This window comes from Taudactylus pleione, unplaced genomic scaffold (assembly GCF_031769625.1).
Source record: "Taudactylus pleione unplaced genomic scaffold, aTauple2 ptg000085l, whole genome shotgun sequence".
In the NCBI taxonomy this organism is placed as follows: Eukaryota; Metazoa; Chordata; class Amphibia; order Anura; family Myobatrachidae; genus Taudactylus; species Taudactylus pleione.
The window spans coordinates 12354030-12364925 of record NW_028284487.1 but is presented as its reverse complement, the minus strand read 5'-3'; the positions used below and the strand labels follow the sequence as shown (position 1 = coordinate 12364925).

General features: G+C 35.8%; 6 non-coding genes across 6 annotated transcripts; all 6 read right to left on the bottom strand.

Annotated features, from left to right (window-relative positions):
• Positions 1 to 878: 878 nt before the first annotated feature.
• Positions 879 to 952, bottom strand: TRNAT-AGU (transfer RNA threonine (anticodon AGU)). Its single transcript has one exon. It is a non-coding gene; the product is annotated as a tRNA-Thr (tRNA).
• Positions 953 to 4393: 3441 nt separating this feature from the next.
• On the bottom strand, positions 4394 to 4467 carry TRNAT-AGU (transfer RNA threonine (anticodon AGU)). Its single transcript has one exon. It is a non-coding gene; the product is annotated as a tRNA-Thr (tRNA).
• An 808-nt stretch (positions 4468 to 5275) lies between these two features.
• Positions 5276 to 5349, bottom strand: TRNAI-AAU (transfer RNA isoleucine (anticodon AAU)). The gene has a single exon. It is a non-coding gene; the product is annotated as a tRNA-Ile (tRNA).
• A 1690-nt stretch (positions 5350 to 7039) lies between these two features.
• Positions 7040 to 7113, bottom strand: TRNAI-GAU (transfer RNA isoleucine (anticodon GAU)). The gene has a single exon. It is a non-coding gene; the product is annotated as a tRNA-Ile (tRNA).
• A 2572-nt stretch (positions 7114 to 9685) lies between these two features.
• TRNAT-AGU (transfer RNA threonine (anticodon AGU)) lies at positions 9686 to 9759 on the bottom strand. The gene has a single exon. It is a non-coding gene; the product is annotated as a tRNA-Thr (tRNA).
• Positions 9760 to 10567: 808 nt separating this feature from the next.
• On the bottom strand, positions 10568 to 10641 carry TRNAI-AAU (transfer RNA isoleucine (anticodon AAU)). Its single transcript has one exon. It is a non-coding gene; the product is annotated as a tRNA-Ile (tRNA).
• Positions 10642 to 10896: the final 255 nt, after the last annotated feature.

The following is a 10896-nucleotide window of genomic DNA, read 5'->3' as shown; positions in this document are numbered from 1 at the left end:
CCTTATGGGGATCGATCCCACGACCTTGGCGTTATTAGCACCATGCTCTAACCAACTGAGCTAACCGGCCAAACAAAAAAGCATCAGCAAATACAAAAATGCCAAATGTACCTAAAACAAGAGAAGATTCAGTATTTCAAAGATCAGCAATATTGAGTAGAGGAAGACTCTCTAATAATGGGTTCCATGGTGTAATGGTGAGCACTTTGAAATTTGAATCCAGTAATCTGATTTCAAATCTTGGTGGGACCTAACTTTGTTCAATTTCCTTAAAGTTGAATTTTAGGATAGCTTATCTATATTTAAACTTTGTATAAATCCCATCATCTTCAGTGGTTTTTTTACTCCAAACTAATTTTGAAGCTGTTTCAAATCAGTTTTCAACTGGAGAGATGTTTGTCAAACATTTGGAAATAGGAAAAGTTGCAATAAGAATGCAGTGATCCGTCACTTGTGCTATGGTTTTAAGATATTCTGGTTTTAAGAATTTTCTTCTTCAGTGTGCACTAATGAGAGTAAAGGTCTGTTCTTCTTCTCTTCTTAAAACTTAGTCCCCCATAGTAGATTCAATCACCAAATAAATGTCCTGATTGATTAATTTGCCTTAGCATTTCTTAGATTTGCCATATTGCTATATTTGAGAAAAAGTTTTCTATGTATGCCATATAGAGAAATGCTGCATCAGCCAAAGGATGACATTTTTGTTTATTCCTAACATGGATTTAAAAATTCTCTGTTTTGTATGTGTCTATGATGTTCTCTAGCAAGTTTCAAGGGCTGCTAACTGTAGCCAATGCATTCATCCCACACTTCATGCACTTTGCAGCTGGATAAAATCCCTTCTTGGCATTTCTTGTAGGACAACAAGAAAAATCACATGGCCCATATGGGGATCAAACCCATGACCTTGGCGATACTAGCACCACACTCTAACCAACTGAGCTAACCGGCCAAACATAAAAGCATAATCAAACTCAAAAATGCCAAATGTACCTAAAACAGGAGAACATTCAGTATTTCAAAGATCAGCAATATTGAGTAGAGGAAGACTCTCTAATAATGGGTTCCATGGTGTAATGGTGAGCCCTTTGAACTTTGAATCCAGTAATCTGATTTCAAATCTTGGTGGGACCTAACTTTGTTCAATTTCCTTAAAGTTGAATTTTAGGATAGCTTATCTATATTTAAACTTTGTATAAATCCCATCATCTTCAGTGGTTTTTTTACTCCAAACTAATTTTGAAGCTGTTTCAAATCAGTTTTCAACTGGAGAGATGTTTGTCAAACATTTGGAAATAGGAAAAGTTGCAATAAGAATGCAGTGATCCATCACTTGTGCTATGGTTTTAAGATATTCTGGTTTTAAGAATTTTCTTCTTCAGTGTGCACTAATGAGAGTAAAGGTCTGTTCTTCTTCTCTTCTTAAAACTTAGTCCCCCATAGTAGATTCAATCACCAAATAAATGTCCTGATTGATTAATTTGCCTTAGCATTTCTTAGATTTGCCATATTGCTATATTTGAGAAAAAGTTTTCTATGTATGCCATATAGAGAAATGCTGCATCAGCCAAAGGATGACATTTTTGTTTATTCCTAACATGGATTTAAAAATTCTCTGTTTTGTATGTGTCTATGATGTTCTCTAGCAAGTTTCAAGGGCTGCTAACTGTAGCCAATGCATTCATCCCACACTTCATGCACTTTGCCGCTGGATAAAATCCCTGCTTGGCATTTCTTGTAGGACAACAAGAAAAAGCACATGGCCCATATGGGGATTGAACACATGACCTTGGCATTATTAGCACCACGCTCTAACCAACTGAGCTAACCAGCCAAACATAAAAGCATCAGCAAACACAAAAATGCCAAATGTACCTAAAACAGGAGAACATTCAGTATTTCAAAGATCAGCAATATTGAGTAGAGGAAGACTCTCTAATAATGGGTTCCATGGTGTAATGGTGAGCACTTTGGACTTTGAATCCAGTAATCTGATTTCAAATCTTGGTGGGACCTAACTTTGTTCAATTTCCTTAAAGTTGAATTTTAGGATAGCTTATCTATATTTAAACTTTGTATAAATTCCATCATCTTCAGTGGTTTTTTTACTCCAAACTAATTTTGAAGCTGTTTCAAATCAGTTTTCAACTGGAGAGATGTTTGTCAAACATTTGGAAATAGGAAAAGTTGCAATAAGAATGCAGTGATCCATCACTTGTGCTATGGTTTTAAGATATTCTGGTTTTAAGAATTTTCTTCTTCAGTGTGCACTAATGAGAGTAAAGGTCTGTTCTTCTTCTCGTCTTAAAACTTAGTCCCCCATAGTAGATTCAATCACCAAATAAATGTCCTGATTGATTAATTTGCCTTAGCATTTCTTAGATTTGCCATATTGCTATATTTGAGAAAATGTTTTCTATGTATGCCATATAGAGAAATGCTGCATCAGCCAAAGGATGACATTTTTGTTTATTCCTAACATGGATTTAAAAATTCTCTGTTTTGTATGTGTCTATGATGTTCTCTAGCAAGTTTCAAGGGCTGCTAACTGTAGCCAATGCATTCATCCCACACTTCATGCACTTTGCCGCTGGATAAAATCCCTTCTTGGCATTTCTTGTAGGACAACAAGAAAAAGCACATGGCCCGTATGAGGATAAAACACATGACCTTGGCATTATTAGCACCACGCTCTAACCAACTGAGCTAACCGGCCAAACATAAAAGCATCAGCAAACTCATAAATGCCAAATGTACCTAAAACAGGAGAACATTCAGTATTTCAAAGATCAGCAATATTGAGTAGAGGAAGACTCTCTAATAATGGGTTCCATGGTGTAATGGTGAGCGCTTTGGACTTTGAATCCAGTAATCTGATTTCAAATCTTGGTGGGACCTAACTTTGTTCAATTTCCTTAAAGTTGAATTTTAGGATAGCTTATCTATATTTAAACTTTGTATAAATCCCATCATCTTCAGTGGTTTCTTTACTCCAAACTAATTTTGAAACTGTTTCAAATCAGTTTTCAACTGGAGAGATGTTTGTCAAACATTTGGAAATAGGAATAGTTGCAATAAGAATGCAGTGATCCATCACTTGTGCTATGGTTTTAAGATATTCTGGTTTTAAGAATTTTCTTCTTCAGTGTGCACTAATGAGAGTAAAGGTCTGTTCTTCTTCTCTTCTTAAAACTTAGTCCCCCATAGTAGATTCAATCACCAAATAAATGTCCTGATTGATTAATTTGCCATAGCATTTCTTAGATTTGCCATATTGCTATATTTGAGAAAAAGTTTTCTATGTATGCCATATAGAGAAATGCTGCATCAGCCAATGGATGACATTTTTGTTTATTCCTAACATGGATTTAAAAATTCTCTATTATGTATGTGTCTATGATGTTCTCGAGCAAGTTTCAAGGGCTGCTAACTGTAGCCAATGCATTCATCCCACACTTCATGCACTTTGCCGCTGGATAAAATCCCTTCTTGGCATTTCTTGTAGGACAACAAGAAAAAGCACATGGCCCGTATGGGGATCGAACCCATGACCTTGGCGTTATTAACCAACTGAGCTAACCGGCCAAACATAAAAGCATCAGCAAACTCATAAATGCCAAATTTACCTAAAACAGGAGAACATTCAGTATTTCAAAGATCAGCAATATTGAGTAGAGGAAGACTCTCTAATATTGGGTTCCATGGTGTAATGGTGAGCACTTTGGACTTTGAATCCAGTAATCTGATTTCAAATCTTGGTGGGACCTAACTTTGTTCAATTTCCTTAAAGTTGAATTTTAGGATAGCTTATCTATATTTAAACTTTGTATAAATCCCATCATCTTCAGTGGTTTTTTTACTCCAAACTAATTTTGAAGCTGTTTCAAATCAGTTTTCAACTGGAGAGATGTTTGTCAAACATTTGGAAATAGGAAAAGTTGCAATAAGAATGCAGTGATCCATCACTTGTGCTATGGTTTTAAGATATTCTGGTTTTAAGAATTTTCTTCTTCAGTGTGCACTAATGAGAGTAAAGGTCTGTTCTTCTTCTCTTCTTAAAACTTAGTCCCCCATAGTAGATTCAATCACCAAATAAATGTCCTGATTGATTAATTTGCCTAAGCATTTCTTAGATTTGCCATATTGCTATATTTGAGAAAAAGTTTTCTACGTATGCCACATAGAGAAATGCTGCATCCGCCAAAGGATGACATTTTTGTTTATTCCTAACATGGATTTAAAAATTCTCTGTTTTGTATGTGTCCATGATGTTCTCTAGCAAGTTTCAAGGGCTGCTAACTGTAGCCAATGCATTCATCCCACACTTCATGCACTTTGCCGCTGGATAAAATCCCTTCTTGGCATTTCTTGTAGGACAACAAGAAAAAGCACATGGCCCATATGGGGATCAAACCCATGACCTTGGCGATACTAGCACCACACTCTAACCAACTGAGCTAACCGGCCAAACATAAAAGCATCAGCAAACTGATAAATGCCAAATGTACGTAAAACAGGAGAACATTCAGTATTTCAAAGATCAGCAATATTGAGTAGAGGAAGACTCTCAAACAATGGGTTCCATGGTGTAATGGTGAGCACTTTGGACTTTGAATCCAGTAATCTGATTTCAAATCTTGGTGGGACCTAACTTTGTTCAATTTCCTTAAAGTTGAATTTTAGGATAGCTTATCTATATTTAAACTTTGTATAAATCCCATCATCTTCAGTGGTTTTTTTACTCCAAACTAATTTTGAAGCTGTTTCAAATCAGTTTTCAACTGGAGAGATGTTTGTCAAACATTTGGAAATAGGAAAAGTTGCAATAAGAATGCAGTGATCCATCACTTGTGCTATGGTTTTAAGATATTCTGGTTTTAAGAATTTTCTTCTTCAGTGTGCACTAATGAGAGTAAAGGTCTGTTCTTCTTCTCTTCTTAAAACTTAGTCCCCCATAGTAGATTCATTCACCAAATAAATGTCCTGATTGATTAATTTGCCTTAGCATTTCTTAGATTTGCCATATTGCTATATTTGAGAAAAAGTTTTCTATGTATGCCATATAGAGAAATGCTGCATCAGCCAAAGGATGACATTTTTGTTTATTCCTAACATGGATTTAAAAATTCTCTGTTTTGTATGTGTCTATGATGTTCTCTAGCAAGTTTCAAGGGCTGCTAACTGTAGCCAATGCATTCATCCCACACTTCATGCACTTTGCCGCTGGATAAAATCCCTTCTTGGCATTTCTTGTAGGACAACAAGAAAAAGCACATGGCCCATATGGGGATCGAACACATGACCTTGGCGTTATTAGCACCACGCTCTAACCAACTGAGCTAACCGGCCAAACATAAAAGCATCAGCAAACACAAAAATGCCAAATGTACCTAAAACAGGAGAACATTCAGTATTTCAAAGATCAGCAATATTGAGTAGAGGAAGATTCTCTAATAATGGGTTCCATGGTGTAATGGTGAGCACTTTGGACTTTGAATCCAGTAATCTAATTTCAAATCTTGGTGGGACCTAACTTTGTTCAATTTCCTTAAAGTTGAATTTTAGGATAGCTTATCTATATTTAAACTTTGTATAAATTCCATCATCTTCAGTGGTTTTTTTACTCCAAACTAATTTTGAAGCTGTTTCAAATCAGTTTTCAACTGGAGAGATGTTTGTCAAACATTTGGAAATAGGAAAAGTTGCAATAAGAATGCAGTGATCCATCACTTGTGCTATGGTTTTAAGATATTCTGGTTTTAAGAATTTTCTTCTTCAGTGTGCACTAATGAGAGTAAAGGTCTGTTCTTCTTCTCGTCTTAAAACTTAGTCCCCCATAGTAGATTCAATCACCAAATAAATGTCCTGATTGATTAATTTGCCTTAGCATTTCTTAGATTTGCCATATTGCTATATTTGAGAAAATGTTTTCTATGTATGCCATATAGAGAAATGCTGCATCAGCCAAAGGATGACATTTTTGTTTATTCCTAACATGGATCTAAAAATTCTCTGTTTTGTATGTGTCTATGATGTTCTCTAGCAAGTTTCAAGGGCTGCTAACTGTAGCCAATGCATTCATCCCACACTTCATGCACTTTGCCGCTGGATAAAATCCCTTCTTGGCATTTCTTGTAGGACAACAAGAAAAAGCACATGGCCCGTATGGGGATAAAACACATGACCTTGGCATTATTAGCACCACGCTCTAACCAACTGAGCTAACCAGCCAAACATAAAAGCATCAGCAAACTCATAAATGCCAAATGTACCTAAAACAGGAGAACATTCAGTATTTCAAAGATCAGCAATATTGAGTAGAGGAAGACTCTCTAATAATGGGTTCCATGGTGTAATGGTGAGCGCTTTGGCCTTTGAATCCAGTAATCTGATTTCAAATCTTGGTGGGACCTAACTTTGTTCAATTTCCTTAAAGTTGAATTTTAGGATAGCTTATCTATATTTAAACTTTGTATAAATCCCATCATCTTCAGTGGTTTCTTTACTCCAAACTAATTTTGAAACTGTTTCAAATCAGTTTTCAACTGGAGAGATGTTTGTCAAACATTTGGAAATAGGAATAGTTGCAATAAGAATGCAGTGATCCATCACTTGTGCTATGGTTTTAGGATATTCTGGTTTTAAGAATTTTCTTCTTCAGTGTGCACTAATGAGAGTAAAGGTCTGTTCTTCTTCTCTTCTTAAAACTTAGTCCCCCATAGTAGATTCAATCACCAAATAAATGTCCTGATTGATTAATTTGCCATAGCATTTCTTAGATTTGCCATATTGCTATATTTGAGAAAAAGTTTTCTATGTATGCCATATAGAGAAATGCTGCATTAGCCAATGGATGACATTTTTGTTTATTCCTAACATGGATTTAAAAATTCTCTATTATGTATGTGTCTATGATGTTCTCGAGCAAGTTTCAAGGGCTGCTAACTGTAGCCAATGCATTCATCCCACACTTCATGCACTTTGCAGCTGGATAAAATCCCTTCTTGGCATTTCTTGTAGGACAACAAGAAAAAGCACATGGCCCGTATGGGGATCGAACACATGACCTTGGCATTATCAGCACCACGCTCTAACCAACTGAGCTAACCGGCCAAACATAAAAGCATCAGCAAACTGATAAATGCCAAATGTACATAAAACAGGAGAACATTCAGTATTTCAAAGATCAGCAATATTGAGTAGAGGAAGACTCTCAAACAATGGGTTCCATGGTGTAATGGTGAGCACTTTGGACTTTGAATCCAGTAATCTGATTTCAAATCTTGGTGGGACCTAACTTTGTTCAATTTCCTTAAAGTTGAATTTTAGGATAGCTTATCTATATTTAAACTTTGTATAAATCCCATCATCTTCAGTGGTTTTTTTACTCCAAACTAATTTTGAAGCTGTTTCAAATCAGTTTTCAACTGGAGAGATGTTTGTCAAACATTTGGAAATAGGAAAAGTTGCAATAAGAATGCAGTGATCCATCACTTGTGCTATGGTTTTAAGATATTCTGGTTTTAAGAATTTTCTTCTTCAGTGTGCACTAATGAGAGTAAAGGTCTGTTCTTCTTCTCTTCCTAAAACTTAGTCCCCCATAGTAGATTCATTCACCAAATAAATGTCCTGATTGATTAATTTGCCTTAGCATTTCTTAGATTTGCCATATTGCTATATTTGAGAAAAAGTTTTATATGTATGCCATATAGAGAAATGCTGCATCAGCCAAAGGATGACATTTTTGTTTATTCCTAACATGGATTTAAAAATTCTCTGTTTTGTATGTGTCTATGATGTTCTCTAGCAAGTTTCAAGGGCTGCTAACTGTAGCCAATGCATTCATCCCACACTTCATGCACTTTGCCGCTGGATAAAATCCCTTCTTGGCATTTCTTGTAGGACAACAAGAAAAAGCACATGGCCCATATGGGGATCGAACACATGACCTTGGCATTATTAGCACCACGCTCTAACCAACTGAGCTAACCGGCCAAACATAAAAGCATCAGCAAACACAAAAATGCCAAATGTACCTAAAACAGGAGAACATTCAGTATTTCAAAGATCAGCAATATTGAGTAGAGGAAGATTCTCTAATAATGGGTTCCATGGTGTAATGGTGAGCACTTTGGACTTTGAATCCAGTAATCTGACTTCAAATCTTGGTGGGACCTAACTTTGTTCAATTTCCTTAAAGTTTAATTTTAGGATAGCTTATCTATATTTAAACTTTGTATAAATTCCATCATCTTCAGTGGTTTTTTTACTCCAAACTAATTTTGAAGCTGTTTCAAATCAGTTTTCAACTGGAGAAATGTTTGTCAAACATTTGGAAATAGGAAAAGTTGCAATAAGAATGCAGTGATCCATCACTTGTGCTATGGTTTTAAGATATTCTGGTTTTAAGAATTTTCTTCTTCAGTGTGCACTAATGAGAGTAAAGGTCTGTTCTTCTTCTCGTCTTAAAACTTAGTCCCCCATAGTAGATTCAATCACCAAATAAATGTCCTGATTGATTAATTTGCCTTAGCATTTCTTAGATTTGCCATATTGCTATATTTGAGAAAAAGTTTTATATGTATGCCATATAGAGAAATGCTGCATCAGCCAAAGGATGACATTTTTGTTTATTCCTAACATGGATTTAAAAATTCTCTGTTTTGTATGTGTCTATGATGTTCTCTAGCAAGTTTCAAGGGCTGCTAACTGTAGCCAATGCATTCATCCCACACTTCATGCACTTTGCCGCTGGATAAAATCCCTTCTTGGCATTTCTTGTAGGACAACAAGAAAAAGCACATGGCCCGTATGAGGATAAAACACATGACCTTGGCATTATTAGCACCATGCTCTAACCAACTGAGCTAACCGGCCAAACATAAAAGCATCAGCAAACTCATAAATGCCAAATGTACCTAAAACAGGAGAACATTCAGTATTTCAAAGATCAGCAATATTGAGTAGAGGAAGACTCTCTAATAATGGGTTCCATGGTGTAATGGTGAGCGCTTTGGACTTTGAATCCAGTAATCTGATTTCAAATCTTGGTGGGACCTAACTTTGTTCAATTTCCTTAAAGTTGAATTTTAGGATAGCTTATCTATATTTAAACTTTGTATAAATCCCATCATCTTCAGTGGTTTCTTTACTCCAAACTAATTTTGAAACTGTTTCAAATCAGTTTTCAACTGAAGAGATGTTTGTCAAACATTTGGAAATAGGAATAGTTGCAATAAGAATGCAGTGATCCATCACTTGTGCTATGGTTTTAAGATATTCTGGTTTTAAGAATTTTCTTCTTCAGTGTGCACTAATGAGAGTAAAGGTCTGTTCTTCTTCTCTTCTTAAAACTTAGTCCCCCATAGTAGATTCAATCACCAAATAAATGTCCTGATTGATTAATTTGCCATAGCATTTCTTAGATTTGCCATATTGCTATATTTGAGAAAAAGTTTTCTATGTATGCCATATAGAGAAATGCTGCATCAGCCAATGGATGACATTTTTGTTTATTCCTAACATGGATTTAAAAATTCTCTATTATGTATGTGTCTATGATGTTCTCGAGCAAGTTTCAAGGGCTGCTAACTGTAGCCAATGCATTCATCCCACACTTCATGCACTTTGCCGCTGGATAAAATCCCTTCTTGGCATTTCTTGTAGGACAACAAGAAAAAGCACATGGCCCATATGGGGATCAAACCCATAACCTTGGCGATACTAGCACCACACTCTAACCAACTGAGCTAACCAGCCAAACATAAAAGCATCAGCAAACTGATAAATGCCAAATGTACGTAAAACAGGAGAACATTCAGTATTTCAAAGATCAGCAATATTGAGTAGAGGAAGACTCTCAAACAATGGGTTCCATGGTGTAATGGTGAGCACTTTGGACTTTGAATCCAGTAATCTGATTTCAAATCTTGGTGGGACCTAACTTTGTTCAATTTCCTTAAAGTTGAATTTTAGGATAGCTTATCTATATTTAAACTTTGTATAAATCCCATCATCTTCAGTGGTTTTTTTACTCCAAACTAATTTTGAAGCTGTTTCAAATCAGTTTTCAACTGGAGAGATGTTTGTCAAACATTTGGAAATAGGAAAAGTTGCAATAAGAATGCAGTGATCCATCACTTGTGCTATGGTTTTAAGATATTCTGGTTTTAAGAATTTTCTTCTTCAGTGTGCACTAATGAGAGTAAAGGTCTGTTCTTCTTCTCTTCTTAAAACTTAGTCCCCCATAGTAGATTCATTCACCAAATAAATGTCCTGATTGATTAATTTGCCTTAGCATTTCTTAGATTTGCCATATTGCTATATTTGAGAAAAAGTTTTCTATGTATGCCATATAGAGAAATGCTGCATCAGCCAAAGGATGACATTTTTGTTTATTCCTAACATGGATTTAAAAATTCTCTGTTTTGTATGTGTCTATGATGTTCTCTAGCAAGTTTCAAGGGCTGCTAACTGTAGCCAATGCATTCATCCCAGACTTCATGCACTTTGCCGCTGGATAAAATCCCTTCTTGGCATTTCTTGTAGGACAACAAGAAAAAGCACATGGCCCATATGGGGATCGAACACATGACCTTGGCGTTATTAGCACCACGCTCTAACCAACTGAGCTAACCGGCCAAACATAAAAGCATCAGCAAACACAAAAATGCCAAATGTACCTAAAACAGGAGAACATTCAGTATTTCAAAGATCAGCAATATTGAGTAGAGGAAGATTCTCTAATAATGGGTTCCATGGTGTAATGGTGAGCACTTTGGACTTTGAATCCAGTAATCTAATTTCAAATCTTGGTGGGACCTAACTTTGTTCAATTTCCTTAAAGTTGAATTTTAGGATAGCTTATCTATATTTAAACTTTGTATAAATTCCATC